The following is a 19,774-nucleotide window of genomic DNA, read 5'->3' on the forward strand; positions in this document are numbered from 1 at the left end:
CTAATTTTCAGTAAAAGAAATTTACAGTACTTTTACTGTAAGCAACATTTGCTACATGATTTTTTCCTGCTTTAAAGATTTTTACATTAACCATACTGTAAAATAGTCTTGTTTGTTTCTCTTTCATTTACTATATTACTATATTTGTACCTAAATTATTCTGAAATTTACAGTATAATTTTAATTACTTCGTGCCACTTATATACTCTAATATTGGCAGTGCTAGACACACACAGGGAAGGGTTGGGGTCCGGAGCTCCAGCTGGTGTTTATGACGCGGGATCAGGTGGAGGAAAAGCGTCTTATGGGGGGGAGGGGGGCAGATATACTGTGACAGAGTGGTGAAAGGCGCACTTGCTCCATGGATGGCACTTCAGCACCAAGCAGCAGCATCAGCAGCTGTTAGAACAGGTCCCGACTCTTTGTACGGACTTCATCCATCGACGGGCCTCCAGCCGGTTCCTGCTCCCGGTGTGGGTTCATGTTTGAGGAATCGCGCCACATGAGGCGTTAAAGAGGCTTACTCCTGGTAAGATGGATTCCTGCTTTATAATCTGCTAGTCAAACGTGCTAGTTTGTAAGGTTAACAAGAAGATCCCAGTTTACAAACTTAATTTAAACCAGATCCAAAATGCCTTAAAGTCTTAACATTACGAACTAATGAAGGATTAATTAAGTGTTTAGAGCAGCAAGCCACTGTTTACTACAACATCTTATTATTTGGTGTAGCGTCACAGGAGCAATTCGTTTAGACCATGGACCTTTTTTAAGGACAAGAAATCAAATTACTTATAAAACCGATGTTATTTGGTGTGCTGCAATTTAACAGCACATGCTGATCTATTAACAGTTCATATAAATAATAATACTTTCTATTACAGCTGAGTAATAAAGGGGTAATAGTAGGGTAACAAGGGGAAATAAGAATGTAATAATGTACTAATGTACTAATTTCTAATTTGTTACCATGCATTTACCAAAGTAATAACCACTTAATATCCAAGTAATATCATGGTAGTACCAGTGATTACAGTATTATGCTGAAATGTGTGTGATTGGAGAATAAGGGCCCTAAAACTGGGGGCAAGGATATGGAACTACAGCTTGCTAATAAAGTGGTAATAGTAGGGTAACAAGGAAGAAACAAGAATTTAATAATGTGGTAATTTCTGAGTAATTACTACTCATTTACCTGGGGTAATTTCTGTCTAATATGCAGGAAACAGTGCTGCAAAATTCTAAACTGTTTGTTTCTATTTAATAACATATCAATAACCTATTAAGGCAAAGCCGAAAGTGCAACCCAAGTTTTAATTAGTTAATTAATCAATTTAAACAGGACAGTGAAACTGCCGTCTGACTAACACATGTACACCCGCTCAGCCTGTTCGTGAATCTGTTACTTGTGTCTCAGACTGTCTGTTTGATCAAACTGTAGACGCTGATCCAGTTTTGATGTTGAGTAGGACTCTGGATCCTCTCCCAGCTGAGTGTACACTTTGTTTTACATGTTTAATTTAATTAAATAGTGGAGTTAAACTAGTTATCTACCCATAAGTTCTTATAATTATTTGGTTCCATGGTTGACCTTTTTAATATCGCACAGAGTCCAATTTTCATTTCTGTTTGATGAAAAAAACATAAAAATTTCAGAGACATCAATGAAACCAGCGGGGATTATAATTTACTGAGTGCACTCAGAAGGTATAAACTGAATGTATGCCAATCAATAAATTACATTTCATTTGACCCGAATCCAATAAATGTAACATTTTACAAAAAACAATGGAAAATTTACATATAATTAATTTGTTGGTTTTTTTTCTTTGATTTAAAAAAGTGTCAAAATTGTGTTGATATATTAAAGTGACAATATCTGGAAAGTTCAGATTATTTCTACATCAGAGCCAGCTGTTTCAGTCATAACGATGCTTGTTTCACCTTAAAGTGTGAGTACCAGTGTTTTTTAAAGAGGAGGACTGTCTTGCCCTTCATCTCTTCTAATTGGCATTACGTAACTTCATCTTGTTAGGCGTGTTTGTGCCATTAGTTCATTTTGGAGTCAAGTCAAGTCATCTTTATTTATATAGCACATTTAAAAGACATCAAGTGTCGGCCAAAGTGCTGAACAGAGGGATAATATAATAAAAGAATTAAAATAGAAAGAAAACATTTAAAAAAAGAATTGTAAGACATGTAAGAGTATATAGCATATAATGTACATGCAAATATGCACATACATATACAAAACTGTACACATTCACACACAAGCACACATATGTGAACATAACGTATATACACATACAACACCATCCAATAAGATAAGAGACCAAATAGACAGAATAAAAAAGATATCAAAGAGATCCGAAAGCCTTGGAAAATAAGTAGGTCTTGAGATTCGATTTCAAGACTTCCAAGGATGAAGAGGATTTTATGAAGGGGGAAAGACTATTCCAGAGTCTCGGGGCGGCAATGGAGAAAGCCCTGTCACCTCTAGATTTGAGCTGGGAGTGTGGAACTGATAAAACCATCTGACTGGAGGAGCGCAGAGATCGAGTGGGTAAGTGCAGGCTAAGAAGATCTGAAATGTAACCTGGAGCCAAACCATGGAGAGCTTTAAAAACAAATAGTAAAACCTTAAAATCGATTCTATGTTTAACTGGTAGCCAATGTAGAGATGCGAGTACTGGAGTAATATTCTCTCTCTTTCTAGTACCCGTCAGGAGCCTTGCGGCTGCATTTTGAACAAGTTCCAGGTGGGTCATGCTTGAGTGACAAAGCTTTCAAATGCAATTATCTGTCAATTAAGACTTCCCCCCTCTAATTAGGCTATGAGCTCACTGGGTTATTAGCAAAATTTCCTCCTGTTGCTTTTGGATTTTAAAGATCCAAATAACTGGATTTAGTCTGGGGTTTTTACTTTCTGTCAGCATCTCAAAGCAAAGCACATCGGTGTGTCAAACTCATATCACTCATTTTCTTTGATGAGTAGAGCAGAGAGATAGCCCTCTTCTCTGTAGCAAATTACATGTTGCTGTTACATAAATATTAAAATCTCATAAAGAAATACAAAAAACCTATTAAATCCTACAAGACAGAGCATGGGGTTTGATTTTGGGGAACATAAAATCTGAAGCTTTTAAAACAAGTGTTTGGCTTTTTGTAGGTCAGATGTTTGGTGAGGGACGCCAAGGGATTAGAAACCTGCAGAAGAAGTTTGCGTGCTTGCTGACGTGGGTCAGTCTGAAGGACGAGACACTCTTTTTTGTGCTTTTTGAGGCAGTCATGTTGCACCTTGTGGCGTGTCAGTGTGAGCCGAGGCTGCCAGATAAAACCCAAAAAGGCTTCGCAGTAATCCTGTGAGATCAAGGTGGGGATTATTCGAGGTAATTGTTGTCTTAGTACTCCAGGATAGAGCTGAGCTGCTGGACAAGAATGAGCTGGAAAGGCAGAGTCAACAGAGGTGAATGAAGTGGGACAGATCAGAGGAAACTGAAAAACGAGAATAAAAATGAGTAGTAAAAAAAGGGATTTAGAGGAAAAAGGGAGGCAATGGGATGAATAGCGAAAGTACATAAAGAAGAAGAAAAGACGGGTAAAAGTACGTAAAGAAACAAAATAAGCAGGAGTGATTATATGGAAGCAGGGCAGGAGTAAGGACAGAAAAGAAGGTCAGGAGGGAAAAGGACTGCTGAAAAGCAAGTATGAAGGGTTAAAGTGAGGACTTAATAGGGAAGGGAAGAAATAAGGAGGGACAGTGAAATGATGGATGAAAAGGTTGAACATTTTAATGTGCAAGGATGAAAAGGAAGAGGCAAGCACAGAGAGGAAAAAAATGAGTTAAAAATGAAGGAAGGAAAACAGGAAGGAAAAGATTAATAAGGAATAGTTGGAAAAAGAAGAGGAGGAGTGTAAGGAAGAGGAATGTGATGAAAAGGAAAGTGAGTAAGGATGGAAAAAGACAAACAAGGAAAAAAAATAAAACAGAGGAGAAGAAAGCAAAGGAAAATGTCCGAGACTCCTGGTTTAAAGTCTCATCTACTTCTAATGCCGCCGCATCCACCTGCTGAGGGAAATACAGTGGTTTTTCTACAAGTCCACTCTCCTGGTCCTTCAACAGTGTGTGTAAATGTGCATCTATGACTTCTTGCACATGCCCAGCCTGAGGAAGCAGTTCAGTGGACTAAGCTGTTTAAAATAATAAGCTTTCAACAGAACCTCTAATATCTGATGTTTTTGATAGAAATGATTGAACACAGAAATCTAAAGGCAATGATATTTTCTCAGAAATATTTTTTAGTTCATGAAACATTGCAGGGTTATTAACTTTTAGAAAGATCTGAATGTAAGCTGGAGCTAATGAGCAGCAGCTGTTGTCAGGGTTACAGAGGAGAACAAAAGACAACAGCTTGGAAATCATCCAGAATTTGAAAGGGAATATACACCAAGTTTCTTTTTTTTAAATGCACAGAAGATATGTTTTTAATGCAACTTAAAGTATTTGGAGTGATAATTAAGTCTGAGTTAAGAAGTTAGGTGATTTTAAGTAATGTAATATTGGCTGTGGTAAAATGAACCCATCAGATTGGATTTGAAATGGTCAGTATCTTACTTGACACATAGGCAAAAAGCCCTCAAATTTCAAAACATGGTGCCAATATTATGTGTCCAGTGTCTAGTAGTGAGGTTGTTTCTTGACTTTTGGTTGGTAGTACAGCTTTCAAACACTAACTTGAAACAACCTAAGAAAATCTTAGATGTACTTGGCCTCTTGGCCTGACACAGACACAAGTGGACACTGAGACTCAATCACAGTAAAAAATCACAGTAAGAGTGTTAAGAGCATTAGGGGTTCAGCGCCGTTTTCTCCAGTTTTCATCTTTGAATGTTTATTTGTTTGTGTTGACAGGTTACCAGATAGATCTGAGATGTTGTGGTTGCTGTTCTTTCTGCTTCCTCCAGTGAGCAATGGCAGCATCGTCGCCAAGAACATCGCTCACACAGAAAGACACGACCATGGTGAGTCTGAGAGCAACCGCTTAAGACTGGCGGTTTTTCAAACTGGTGATTTCTTTTTATTTTCTGCATGTTAGGTCCACTACTCAAAAGTCAAGTGTAAGATGACTGCTTATGAGATCAACATAAAAACTGTGTGTGCGGTCCATGGTGCTGAAATTATAACAGTTTAATTTGAGAGGAATAAAACGTTTTTAAGGAAAAATGTGTTTCTTAAAATTTATTACTGTAAATCCTCTGACAGGATTCACATCAATCCAGGGCATGATTATTTTAAGTCATCCCTCCATTCTTTCTGTTCTTTAGAAATTTCTCTTTGAACCTCACAGGGTGTGAAACTCCTGCACAAATAAAGGCAGTTTCACCAATTTGTAAAAAACTAGTATCAACAGGCATCGTGGAACAACAACTGGTGGCTCTTCATTTTAAAAGTGCAAAGACTATCTAATCATAGTATATAATAATTATGTACTAACTATTCTATACAAAACTATATTTACAAACTATTCCAGCATTTTGGCGAAATCTCAAAGGGAAAATCAAAGGGAAAAGCCATAAATCTGCATACTGGATGCAAACATACGGCCTTCCCTTTTTTCCCTGCTGCTGCAGACTGAAGCGCCACAGATTTTCCAATGGATTACTGCTCACTTCCCACGGCATCATCTTGATGGGCACGCAGGGTTTCACTACATTAATCACCACACTGAGGCCCTGCTAAGAATTAAACTGCCTAGAGGTAGTTATGCTGTAAAGCAGTAAAGTTATTCTGTTTATGTAAAATGACCATTTCATATAGATCATTAATGTATATGAAATGGTCATTTTACATAAACAGAATGCTCTCTATAGCTAAGACTGATACATAGACACTTATATTAATCTCACAAGACGAATTACTTTGATTCTAAGAGCTTGTTTACTTTTAAGCTATTTAACTAGGATTGTAACTTTTACTCGAGTAAAAAGCCTAAATATTTTTTGTTTTTGTTTTTTTAACTCAGTGAAACAGTTACCCAGCACAAAATTATATTTAAAGTCTCCATGTTTTATGTAATAAATCTTTAACAGGACACAGAAGTTACTCCTTGGCAGGTATCTCAGTCTGGGTGTTGCATTCATACATTTTATAGATTAGCTGATAACTGAGTACTCCACTCTTTCATACACATATCGTTACTTCTTGATCCATAAAACCAACACAACAGCAACCAAAAGGATTCAAACTACAGCATCCAGAAACCAAAAGCTACGCCCATCTTTACATAAACTCTGTAGGAGTTCCACAGCTGAGGGAAGAGGAGCAGCAAAAGCCTGACCAGCAACCACTAGATAAGAGCTCCAGAGGGTAAAGATGTGCTGCAGTATCAGAGAAGTTACTTTTCTTCTGGTTACAAACTTCATTCTGCTGTTTGTGTGCATCCGTTACTATCAGAGCTTTGATTATTATTTAACAGCACTGTGACTGCAGAAACCTTTCATACACAACCTCTAATCCTATATTTAAGAATCTGTGTAGCATACTTTAAATTTTTACAATTATAACACTGTGATTTACTTGTTTTTTTGGAGGCAGGGGATTTCTGCCTCATTGCTTCATTAAACAAAAAGTGGACGCCTGAAATAAAAAAGGCTGGATAATCAAAAGGGATTAGATTAAAAGGAGGATAAATTGACACAAAATGAGATAACAGTAAGAGAAATTAACATTTTTCCACTTTTTGATAATACAAAGTTACTCCATCAGAATCAAAAAACAACTAAAAAGTATTGCAACTGCAAGTAACAAGATAAATCTAAAATAAAACCTCCCAGGATCTTTCTTGGAAGCAAAATATGAATAATTGGCAGAGAGTGTTACTGCATCACGCTGCTTGTAACTCCACCTGTGTCTGACTCCACAGAGGCGACCGGTGGCCCCACAGTGATGCCTCACATCTACTTCTGCCGCTCGCCCAACATGGAGGACTTCACCTGCTGGTGGCATCCACTCAGCAACCTGACAGATGGCGAGCAAGTCACCCACATCCTCACCTACTCTACAGAGTATGAACACTGCACATTAAAAATATTTTATAAGTAAAACTAGCCCACATTGTAAAAAATACATAGAAATATACAAAAATACATCCTACAGGGATGGCAGGATATTATACCAACTGACAAATGTGGCTCTCCAAAATTCTGAACTGAACTCAATGGAAATGCTCCACAAAAGCAAAGATGCAAGAGGCATAAACCCGCTATGTCAAAGTCAAAACTTATTCTGGGGTATAAATTTTAAATGTGTTTTAATCAAACTTCCCTAGAGATTTTTATACATGTCATGCTGGCAGGTTAGGACTCAGAATTCAAACTCTTTAAATAAAAGGTTTATTGAAAAGACAACTAATGACGTACTGAAAACTGGTGCAGAGTTTGAGCAAAGACAAACAGCTCGGAGATCTGTGATGGGGAGGAGAGGAGAAGGTTAGGTGGAGGCAAGCTCGTGTAGATGTGATTGTGGAGTAAGTGATGGAAATAGCCTTACCTGTGAATAGAGAGGTTTCAGTTTAGGGAGGAGGTTTTCCGAGCAGAGCAGGAATCTGGATGTATCCAGGTAAGTCCTTTGAGTACAGGTTAGAGGTGTGGCTAAGCAGAAGCAAGAGCTGGAGGCAGCACTGGACTCCATGGAACAGCAAATGAGGAACAGAGGAGTAAGGATCCAGACAAGGAGAGTGGAGGCTAGACAGCAATATTAGTTCACTGAAGACTGGGCACAGATTTCTGAGAGGAGAGCCCAGTGAGAAGCACTGGCATCTGCCAGAGTCCATAACAAACAATAAGAGCCTTGTTTTAGCCTTGTGAAACTATAAAAGAAGCCCCAGATCAGCAGCACACTGAAGTTTCTGGGTCAGGTGAGTTTGTGCAGTTTGATTTCTCGTGCTTCGTGTCACTGGGAAGCGTTCACATTTTAGCTACTCTGAAGTCCTGAACGCAGACGTGGCCTCAAACAGATGCCAGCTGGCCCAGATGGCAGCCACAGCAAAGAAAACACTTCCACTAATCAGGAGAAATTGGATTGTGCTTTTGACTTCCACGTGGCTTCAGCGCACCCACCAGTGCTTGTTTGGGAAAACAAATGTAGATCAGTGATTATCTGACAAATAAAAGACAAAATTTCACCAAACAGCAAAGCAACTAGGAATAAAGTCACAGCTCAGAGAGGGAGATTACACTCTGCAGGCACACCTCACCACTGATGTTTGTGCTGCATGTCAATGAGGCTAAACACAATTTTGGGATTATGCTCCATATACAAAAGTTTGGAAACTTAAAGACAGGTTCCTTGACATTCTTGCATTTGGAATATGATTTGACATTGTCTTTGGACTAGTTCTGAAACTGGTTTTAAGTTGGTTTTAGAGGTTGGGAAAACCAGGTGGCGACTTGGTTTAGTCTTCGTATTGAGGTATGATGGAAAACGTCTCTGAGCATCACTTCAGTCTCAGACAAATTAACCTCAGGTCCTCAGGAGTGAGACCATCTGTTGTGGGATTCCTTGTTTTTCTTTTGGTTGTAAACAGTTCTTCAGGACTCTGGGTGGATCTCTGAACTGCAGAGTGAAGCTACAACAATGGCTTCATGATGGCTATATATCAAATTGTCTAACACCACTAAACTCTGCAGACCTGCTTAGAAGTTAAACAAAAAGTGTGAAAAAAAACAAAACAAAAGAAAGGTATTGTATAAAAAAATGTCCAGTGTTAATTTACTGATTTCCTTTTTGTGTGTTAGTGCTTATCTAAATGTGTTTTTTCTTTGATTTTTTTGAAGGCAGGAACCCAACCTTGAATGTCCAGACTATGTGACTGGCGGCCCCAACAGCTGCCACTTCGACAGCAGCCATACGTCTATATGGACGGTGTACTGTTTGACCGTGATTGCCATAACCACCCACAGAAACTACACCTCCCAGCAGCACTGCCTGGATGTGGCAGAAATAGGTAAAGATGGAGATGATATTGGCTTATCAATACTGATTCAAACTACCTCCATTACTCCATAACACAAAATTCAGTTTCTTTTTTGTAGTTAGTTTTTGGTTTGTTATTTAGCAAAAAAACAACAAAAAAAAAAACCCAAAAAACAAACCAAAGCGGTTCTGTTCTGAGTTTGATTCTGAATTGAATCAGATATTAGTGCAAATTTCTCCTTGTTATTGCTTATTTACTGAAGAACAAAATGATACAAAGAAAACAGATGAAAAAAGAGTAAGTTCGAGGCTATAAATTAATTAAACCAGAAACGAGTCCTCATGCTCCGCCAACCAGCTAAAAAATCTGTGCTCCTGTGTGTGTCTTTAACTTTTCTTTACTGTCACCGTGATCCATGTATAATTGTCTGCATATCCATGACTGTCCCCCCCAAAAAAAACACATCTGATATGTTTTTAGTGCAAGCAGACCTTTAGTGACCTTTAGGTATTAGTGAGTGGTAGGATTTTTCCTTGCTCTAAATTAGCCTTGGGAGTAAACTATGCACATGTGTTTTAGCCGGTCACCTCTTTTATCATTATATCTGACTATTTAACTATTTGACTATTTTTAAACTCCAAATCGCAAACTTTATAGCAACACTGGAAGCCGGGGGATGATTTTTTTCAATACTACCTCAGATGAACTATATCATATTAGACATTGACACTATTAATTTGACAAAAAATAATCCAAAATGCAGAAGCAGTGTGTGGAAAAACTATGCACACTCTTACTGCTTCCATAGGAATTTAGAGGACAAGTAGAAGCCAGGTGAAAAATCACTTGACTAACTGATGATCACAAAATGTGAGCACCTCTGTAAAAGTAGTGGTTTTGCAGTTTTTTGATCTGGATGATTCAGGTGTGTGTTCACATAAAGCCAAAGAGGACAGACATCAACAATGATCTTAGAAACTGCTGCCAATCATGCCAAGAGTGGACAGCTCAGAAAAGCTGCAGAAAAACAAAGAGCTACCTCTAAGAATCTACAGGCCTCATGTAGCATGTTACATGTTAAAGTTCATGACTCTGCAGTTAGAAAAAGTCTCAACAAGGATGGATGTCTGGAAGCATCGGCAGGAGAAAGCTGGAGTTTCAACATTAGCATCAAAATTTGTCGTCTCATTATAGATGTTCTTTTTTTGTTTTCCTGAGCACCAAAGACAGGAAATAGAAACTAGAACTATTTACTGACACACAGCTAATGTTTCAAAACACATTTTGTGTGTGTTTAACAGTTCAGACTGAAATTCCAGTCAACGTGACTTACAACTTGACAAATGCAGGCAGCGATGAAATGGGCCAAAACGCGTTGATTTCCTGGACCTACCCGGTGCCCGGCCACGTGCAGTATGGTTGGATCACACTGGTCTATGAGCTGCAGTACAGACATGTTACAGAGTCTGACAACTGGAAGGTATGGGGAGAAAACATGGAGAGGAACAAATATGACTTCTCTTTACTGTGGCAGTCTTATGTCATAAAAATAATACAATGGACTTGGGTAAAGGCGCTTGCATTTCCTGTTCTGGTAACGTTCTTTAGGGGAGAAAAGAAATGTTCACGTCCCACAGGGGACATGAACATTCACAGGGGACATGAACATTTGAGTCAAATTTTGAGTCAAATTTGGCCGTTTAATTGGTCATTTATGAAGATTTGTTGCACAAATACTTATAATTATTGTGATATTGAGTGTAAAATATACACACAAATACACTAAATATAGTGTATTACAAAAACATTGTCTTTGTGGTTAGAGGGTACATTATTCAGGTTCATAGGTGGTGTCTATAGGTAAAAGCAGGTATTTCTAATGGGTATAAATTTAAATTTATACTGTGAGACCAGAGATTGGACCATCCATCTTCATCCGGTTTGTACGGGGCCGGGTCGCGGGGGCAGCAGCCTAAGCAAAGAGGCCCAGACCTCCCTCTCCCCAGCCACCTCCTCCAGCTTATCCGGGGGAATACCAAGGCGTTCCCAGGCCAGCCGAGAGATATAATCTCTCCAGCGTGTCCTGGGTCTGCCCCGGGGCCTCCTCCCGGTGGGACATGCCTGGAACACCTCACCCAGGAGGCGCCCAGGGGGCATCCTTGTCAGATGCCCGAACCACCTCAGCTGGCTCCTTTCGATGTGGAGCAGCAGCTGCTCTACTCTGAGCCCCTCCCGGATGGCCGAACTTCTCACCCCATCTCTAAGGGAGAGGCCAGCCACCCTTCGGAGGAAGCTCATTTCTGCCGCTTGTATCCGCGATCTCGTTCTTTCGGTCACTACCCACAGCTCGTGGCCATAGGTGAGGGTAGGGACGTAGATCGACCGATAAATTGAGAGCTTCGCTTTTACACTCAGCTCCCTCTTCACCACGACGGACCGGTGCAGCGTCCGCATTACTGCAGCTGCAGCCCCAATCCGTCTGTCGATCTCCGGCTCCCTTCTCCCATCACTCGCGAACAAGACCCCGAGATACTTGAACTCCTCCACTTGGGGCAGGAACTCATCCCCGACCCGGAGTGGGCACTCCACCCTTTTCCGGCTGAGAACCATGGCCTCAGATTTGGAGGTGCTGATCCTCATGCCCGCTGCTTCACACTCGGCTGCGAACCGTTCCAGTGCGAGCTGGAGGCCCTCACCCGATGAAGCCAACAGAACCACATCATCTGCAAAAATCAGAGATGAGATTCTGAGGCCACCAAAGCGAAAGCCCTCCGCCACTTGGCTGCACCTAGAAATCCTGTCCATAAAAATTATGAACAGAACCGGAGACAAAGGGCAGCCCTGGCGGAGCCCATCACCCACCGGGAACGAGTCCGACTTATTGCCGGCAATGCGAACCAAGCTCTTGCAACGGTTGTATAGGGATCGAATGGCCCGTAGCAAATTGGCCAGACACCCCATATTCCCGCAACACCTCCCACAGGACACCCTGAGGGACACGGTCGAATGCCTTCTCCAAGTCCACAAAACACATGTAGACTGGTTGGGCAAACTCCCATGCACCCTCAAGTATCCTGGAGAGGATAAAGAGCTGGTCCAGTGTTCCGCGACCAGGATGAAAACCGCATTGTTCCTCCTGTATCCGAGGTTCGACTAACGGACGAACTCTCCTTTCCAGCACCCTGGCATAGACTTTCCCAGGGAGGCTGAGGAGTGTGATCCCCCTGTAGTTGGAACACACCCTCCGGTCCCCTTTCTTAAAGATGGGGACCACCACCCCGGTCTGCCAGTCCACAGGTACTGCCCCTGATCTCCACGCAACATTGCAGAGGCGTGTCAACCAGGACAGCCCTACAACGTCCAGAGCCTTCAGGAACTCGGGGTGGACCTCATCAACACCAGGGGCTCTGCCACCAAGGAGTTGTTTAACTGCCTCAGTGACCTCGCCCCCGGAAATTGGCGGGGCATTCCCCTCATCCCCAGACTCTGCTTCCTCCTCGGAAGACGTGTCAGTGGGATTAAGGAGGTCCTCGAAGTATTCCTTCCACCGCCTGACAATTTTCTCAGTCGACGTCAGCAGCGCTCCGCCAGCACTATACACAGTGCAGGTAGAGCACCACTTTCCCCTCCTGAGACGTCTGACGGTTTGCCAGAATCTCTTCGAGGCAGTCCAAAAGCCTTTTACATGGCCTCTCCGAACTCCTCCCACACCCGAGTTTTTGCTTCAGCCACTGCCCGAGCCGCATTCCGCTTGGCATGTCGATACCTGTCGGCTGCCTCCGGAGTCCCACAGGCTAACCAAGCCCGATAGGACTCCTTCTTCAGCCTGGTGGCTCCCTTCACCTTTGGTGTCCACCATTTGGTTCGGGGATTAGCACCACGGCAGGCACCAACCACCTTGCGGCCGCAGCTCAATGCAGCAGCTTCGGCAATGGAGACGCTGAACATGGTCCATTCGGACTCAATGTCCCCAGTCTCCCTCGGAATGCTGTTGAAGCTCTGCCGGAGGTGTGCGTTGAAGATCTCGCGGACTGGGGCCTCTGCTAGACGTTCCCAGTACACCCTCACTACGCGTTTAGGTGCACCAGGTCTGTCCAGCGTCTTCCCCCGCCACCTGATCCAACTCACCACCAGGTGGTGATCAGTTGACAGCTCAGCCCCTCTCTTTACCCGAGTGTCCAGAACATATGGTCGCAGGTCTGCTGATACGATTACAAAATCGATCATCGACCTACGGCCTAGAGCGTCCTGGTGCCACGTGCACTTATGGACACTCTTATGTTCGAACAGGGTGTTCGTTATGGCCAAACTGTGATTAGCACAGAAGTCCAATAACAGAGCACCGCTCGGGTTCAGATCAGGGAGGCCGTTCCTCCCAATCACGCCCCTCCAGGTCTCGCTGTCGTTACCCACGTGAGCATTGAAGTCTCCCAGCAGGACAACAGAGTCTCCAGGTGGAGCACCCTCCAGCACCCCCCCCCCCCAGGGACTCTAAGAAGGCTGGGTACTCTGAACTGCCACTCGGCGCATACGCGCAGATGACAGTCAGGACCCATTCCCCGACCCTAAGGCGCAGGGAACAAACCCTCTCGTCCACCAGGAAAAACCCCAACGTACCAGCAGCAAGCCGAGGGGATACTAGGATACCCACCCCAGCCCGCCGCCTCTCACCAGGGGCAACTCCAGACTGAGACAGAGTCCAGCCCCTCTCCAGGAGACTGGTTCCAGAGCCCCAGCCATGTGTAGAGGTGAGCCCGACTATATCTAGCCGGTACCTCTCAACCTCACGCACTAACTCAGGCTCCTTCCCCACCAGAGATGTGACATTCCATGTCCCTATTGCCAGTCTTGGCAGCCGGGGGTCAGTCCGCCAGGGCCTCCGCTCCTGGCCGCCACCCGGCACACAATGCACCCGACCCCTATGGCGCCTCCTGCGGGTGGTGGGCCTGCGGGAGGATGGGCCCATGTCTCCTCTTCGGGCTGTGCCCGGCCGGGCCCCATGGACTAAGGCCCGGCCACCAGACGCTCGCCCTCGGGCACCCTCCCCGGGCCTGGCTCCAGGGCGGGGCCCCGGTAACCCTATCCCGGGCAGGGTAAACTGTTCCCTCGGTGTCCTTTTCATAAGGGTCTTATGAATCGCTCTTTGTCTGGTCCCTCACCCAGGGCCAATTTGCCATGGGAGACCCTACCAGGGGGCAAAAGCCCCCAGACAACATAGCCCCTGGGATCCCTGTGACACACAAACCCCTCCACCACGATAAGGTAGCGATTCCAGGAGGGGCAGAGATTGGACTTTAAATTTAATCTGATTATTCAATCAAGGAACGTCAGAGCTGATGTTGCTATTTCTTAAGTAAGATTTATATTTAAGATCTGGGTTAAGAGGCTTAAGGTGTTTTCAGCAGATATTTAAGGTTTTAAATATGCTAAAAGAAACATTAAAATATAAAACATAACATTTGAGCCCTTTCTGTATTTGTATCTGGTTAAATTAGTCTTCAACGTATTCATTTCTGCATTTGTGCAGAAAACCCATTCAGATGTGAGATGACAGTAATTTCATTGACTCTAACTCTGGTGTCGGATGAATAAGAGTTTACTGTAGCTCACTGAAGTCAGGATGCGGCTGTGAGGAAGATGTTGGGTATTCTACAGTAACATCTGCACAGAAGATGATAAGCACAACTATGTATAAAGATCAAAGTTCTAAAAACTGTGATCAGTGCTGTGTGAAAAAAGTGAGCATGTTTAACTCGATGAACAAAGTCTCAAGGAGAAAAAGGAGGAATAATAAAAGAAACAACAAAGGTTAGACAGAGGAAGATCTGTGAGTCTTGAAGAGTAAAAATAAACCAAAACAGAATACATAACATATCACAAAACTGACAATCACAGTCACAATACCACAAAAATCAACAAACACAAGTATAAAGAAACATCACAAAAACAATAAAATACAAACAAACAAACAAACAAAAAACTCTCAATAACATACAGACAAAAACCCCAAACTCAGCATCATAAAATAAAACAAAAAATAAGCAAAATACAAAAGAAACCCCGAACTGTGAGAGACTAAGACTTTGAAAAAGAGAGAATGAAAAACTTAGATTTTTAAAAAAATGTATTCATTAGACTGAATTCTTTACTTTTCTGCTGACATATTTTCAAGAATAAAGTAGTTCATTATAGTCTGCATGTCATAGAACATGCTATCTGTTTGCAGGTGAAGTATCCTCTGCGTGAGCCTCAGGTGGAGCTGCTTGGACTCTCTGTTGACGACTACGTGGTCCGAGTTCGTTGCCGTGCGCAGCACTCCAAGCTGTGGAGTGACTGGAGCACCACGCTGGTGATGAGCATCCCCCCAAAACCGTCTGCAGGTATGTCAGCAGGCAGATGGCAATATGGTGCTGATTTACATACTTTTTGATAATTAGTAAGTTGTTTTTATTTGTTACCATTATTTTAGTTTTAATTGTAGTGAATACAGTTGTCTTTCTACTTTTAATGTTTGGTTTTTATAAATTTCTGATATTTTTTCTCATTATGTCCATGTAAAACCAATTTGGCTATGCATAAAAAAGATGTAGGCACTTTTTTATGATAGTGCTTAACTAAAATTTATTAAGCAGGCGTAAAATCCCTTTGCATTTTGTGCACAGAATTTTTAGACATTAATCACCTAAAACAAAATCCTTTGAACACAAAGTCCATGACAGCTGTGCTGTGGCAGGAAAGAACAGATGTGTCAAACATCTAGAGCTCGACAGAAGACATTAATCCTGCAGACTAATAAAAGATAAGTTATGTAACTGCATTAAGCACATTTCTGTTACATGCATTATAGATGCTAAAATAATAATAAAAAATGACAGCTTCTTACACACAGAATCTCTATAAGAACTGTAACTTTTCCAGTTAAATGTGTCACTGTGTCATAAAGCTGATGGAGAGCAGGAAACAGAAGCTGAGTAAATGTGTTTTACCTGTGCAGGTAAACTGTTGGTGCTGATTCTGGAGACTGGAGTTGGTGTTCTGGCTCTGCTTGTTATCGCCTTTAGTCTTGTTCTACAGACCAAGAGGTGAGAAAAAACACATCTTTCCTTCAAAATAAAATTACTTGCTGACTTTGTATCAAATGCTAGTCATTAACTTGGTTTTGGTCTTACCTTGATCTCTATAATGGCTATAACATTACAATGACCTTATTTAGAACCCTTAGAACCTCAGTTAGCAGAAGTTACTGCTGTCACACAGTCACAGTGTTGGAGGATGAATGTGTTGTGTGTTTTTGTTTTCATTTTTGCTATTTTCAACCCTCCTCCCTGTCTGCGTTCACCTTCAGAATAAAAGAGTTCTTCCTGCCGGCCATTCCAAAATCACAGATTATTGGCATTGACCCCGTGCTTTTGAAGGTAACTTGCCTGCGTGCAGCGCTGCTTTCAGGGTTTAAGCCATTTGTTCTGACCTTGTACTTCTGCTCCTTTCTTTTCTTCCCTCCATTTGTCTCTTTTTTAAATCTCTTCTCCCCCCTTTTTCTAATTGTATTATCAAGTCCAATTTTTCCCTGTGTTTTGTTGCCCTTTTCTTTCTTTTCCATAATTTTCCCATGTCCTCTTGCTTAATTTTATATTTACATTTTAAGGCTAATTTGTTTCCCCATATCCTCCCTCATCTCTCTCTCCTTTCTTATCCCAAAAAGTTGATTCTGTTCATCTGGACGTAGCATTTTGTGGGAGAAACGTTTCGTCACTCATCCAAGTGACTTCTTCAGTCTCAGCTGACTGCAGGTTTCCCCAAATCTTATAAACAGTACATTTGCATAATGACTGAAACCAGCCCACTGAAGGAACAATGGGCTGGGAGGTCAGTTCCTTAATCATAATTATGCAAATTCTCATGACCATTGATGAACAACCACTGACCAAAGCCCACTGATCAATGGCCATGAGTACCATTCACAGAGAGTTGGGGAATGGCTGCAATCACAGCATTGTAAGATGGTGAAAGATGGACACTTAGGCCCCCTCCTTGATTCAGAGATGGTCTTTCCCTTTTCACGTAAATGGCCTCCCTGACTGTTCCTCCCTGTCCAGGATGTGTACATCCTCATCCTTGAAAGAGTGTCCACTGGCCTGTAGGTGTAAATAGACTGCAGAGTCCTGGCCTGACGAGGTAGCTCTTCTGTGCTGTTTGTGTCGGGGGACCCGATCCTTGGGGTGGGCCAATTTTTGGCGCAGCGTATTTTGGGATTTAAAAGCCACAGAAACACGGTGTTTAGAAAAAATGCATCTCAACTGTTCCGATACTCGGGATCCCTACAGGTTTTCGCTTAGTCAGCAGTTGTCCTTCTGTCCTGGATCAGCTGGAGCTTTCTTTTGGCGCCTTCCCAGCTTTCATAAATATCCAGCTTGGATAGCAACTTTTACTCAGGGCCTTCTTGATGTTCTTCTGCTTTCCTGGCCGCTGTGTCTGTGGGGATGTTGTTCGCTCTGTGTTGTAGCGTCCTGATGACATCCAGTTTATGCTCCAGTGGATGATGAGAGTCAAACCTTAACTCATTCACTGCCAGCCATTGGCAGTGAATGAGTTAAACCCATTGACTCATTCACTGCAATTGACGGCTATAGACGTCAATGGCAGTGAATGAGTTAAATACTGATCCATTGCTCCTTCAGTGGGTTGGTTTCAGTCATTATGCAAATATACTTTTTATACGATTGGGGAAACCTGCAGTCAGCTCAGACTGAAGAAGTGACTTGGATGAGTGACGAAATGTTTCTCCCACTGAAAACGCTACGTCCAGATGAACAGAATCAACTTTTTGGGATTTACTTACCTGGATGATTGAGCATGCATCAGGACGCTTCTTTTTTAATTCTCATGCCTCACTCCATATATGTTTTTCCCTGCTCCATTCTCCTCTTATTTTATCACTTTGTCTTCCTGTAATTTCCTTTAAGATTATTGTTCTTCCTCTTTTCCCACTTTCTTCCGTATCTTAATTTTCATTACTTTTTCAATTTTGTCTTTCATTCCTCCTCCCACCCCCACCTCCATCCATAGAAGGGGAACTTGGATGAAATCAATTGTCAGTTCAGTAACTTCCACAGCTACAGGCCTCCAAGCTCCTCCGAGGACGTCTGGGACCATGTGAGTGCCAATGACCTCTATCTAAACACACCAAAGGACAACAGCGACCCACGCAACCCTACAGAATCAGAGAGGGACACCTTACTAGTTCCCTGCAACCCGGCACCCAAGTGTCCGCCCACCATCAGCTCACGGCTCCAAACCCTACATTGATTGTGCAGAGTGTGCCGCCTTACAGCTCTTCTCCCACTGAAGCCTTCACCAAACCTCGGAGTATTCCTTCTCCATGGCCGATGCTGAAGATCGTATCACTGCCCGGGACTGACTACAGCATGATGCAATATTCCTGCGGTCCCAATACTGTCCTGGTCCCAGAACTCACTTTCAGCACCAGCCACTCACCACAAAACTTCTACACTTGTGTCCAGCTCTTAAAGGAAAGTGGCGAGGTGCATCTAGTGCCGTGCTTGGCATCTTTTCTGAGGGTTGGTTTAGAAGCTAAGGGGAAGGAAGAGAAGAAGAATGATGGGGATGACTCTGAGAGGAATGAGGCAGCTGTCCCTGTGCTGCCTGTTACTGTTGACAACAGTGGCTGACTGACAAGCAGTAGATCCATATACTTCAAAAAAACAGGAATGCATCCAACATGCAGACTTTTAACATATGCAAAGTGAAATCTGCTGTATCCTGCTGGTTTGACTGGAATCAGATCCTGTTCCTTATTTCTTTGCTTATTTGTTTAATTTAAAAAAAGAAAAACCCCCACAAATTCCGGCCACTCAGAGAAAACATTTAAGGATGAACAAAGAACAAGAGAAGCGAAAACTGACACAGAGTATTAGATGAAATGCATCTGTGATTGCATATGATGTACGGTGAGTGTGAGTTGGAGTGTGAGGCGACTGCAGAAAAACAACCATGGGAAAATACATAAGGGATATCTGCACATCCACCCGCAGTCAGCAGCACTGGTGTGACAGAGAATTCAGTTAGAAACGATACCCAGAGGGTAGCTCTGGAGGACAAGGTCAGTCAGGTCATCAGTGAAGATATTTTGTGGTTAATAAGCAGGAATTATTTTACCTTTGCTTTGGTAAACATCATTTGGATGTTCAGTCTGTTTTTGTGAAGATAAATGTGATAGAGGAGAGTCAACTTGGAGCATGAGCTCCGTCAACACAGCCCTCCAGATGCAGAGGAAAGTAGAGAGCGTGTATAAAAGCTGGTCTGTGGTTATTTTGCGCTAACGTTGTGTATATAATTTGTGTGTACTTTTTATATCATCAAATAACAAACTGATCAAAAACAATGTGAGAAAACCTTTGTGTAATAAAAAAAGACTGAACTCTTCTTCGATTAATAAATAATGCATACGAAATACAATTCATCCATTATTTAATGATTGCTGTGAGGTTTTGTCTCATCTCAGTGAAAAACTCGGTATGGGAATGTGTGTTGTGTGTGCTGAGGAATGCCTCCCCTCCACCCTGGTGACACACCTGCACCCCAAGGCTCTGCATGTGTGGGTGGGTGTGGTGGAGCGGAAAGTAGGAGGCACATGGGGATGGGGAGGAATGTGTGTGTGTGTTTTATTGAGTGCTGGAATGACTTTTTCTAAACACGGTGTTTTTTAATATCGGTATCTATGAAAGATAGTGATCTATATGTAGCTGGATGACTCTGGTCTATATTTGATTTGCTTTTGTGAT

General features: G+C 42.4%; 1 pseudogene across 1 annotated transcript; it reads left to right on the forward strand.

Annotated features, from left to right (window-relative positions):
* Positions 1-334: 334 nt before the first annotated feature.
* Positions 335-19,574, forward strand: LOC147301740 (prolactin receptor-like; annotated as a pseudogene). The gene is made up of 10 exons (XR_015127269.1): positions 335-529; positions 2,714-2,756; positions 4,910-5,019; positions 6,921-7,062; positions 8,833-9,002; positions 10,274-10,452; positions 15,199-15,352; positions 15,967-16,054; positions 16,318-16,387; positions 18,039-19,574. The product of XR_015127269.1 is annotated as a prolactin receptor-like (transcript).
* The last annotated feature ends 200 nt before the right edge of the window (positions 19,575-19,774 follow it).

This window comes from Aulonocara sp. 'chitande type north' Nkhata Bay, linkage group LG23 (assembly GCF_057382095.1).
Source record: "Aulonocara sp. 'chitande type north' Nkhata Bay isolate Kocher_YH1m ecotype deep benthic linkage group LG23, A_spYH_male_GT1.1, whole genome shotgun sequence".
In the NCBI taxonomy this organism is placed as follows: Eukaryota; Metazoa; Chordata; class Actinopteri; order Cichliformes; family Cichlidae; genus Aulonocara; species Aulonocara sp. 'chitande type north' Nkhata Bay.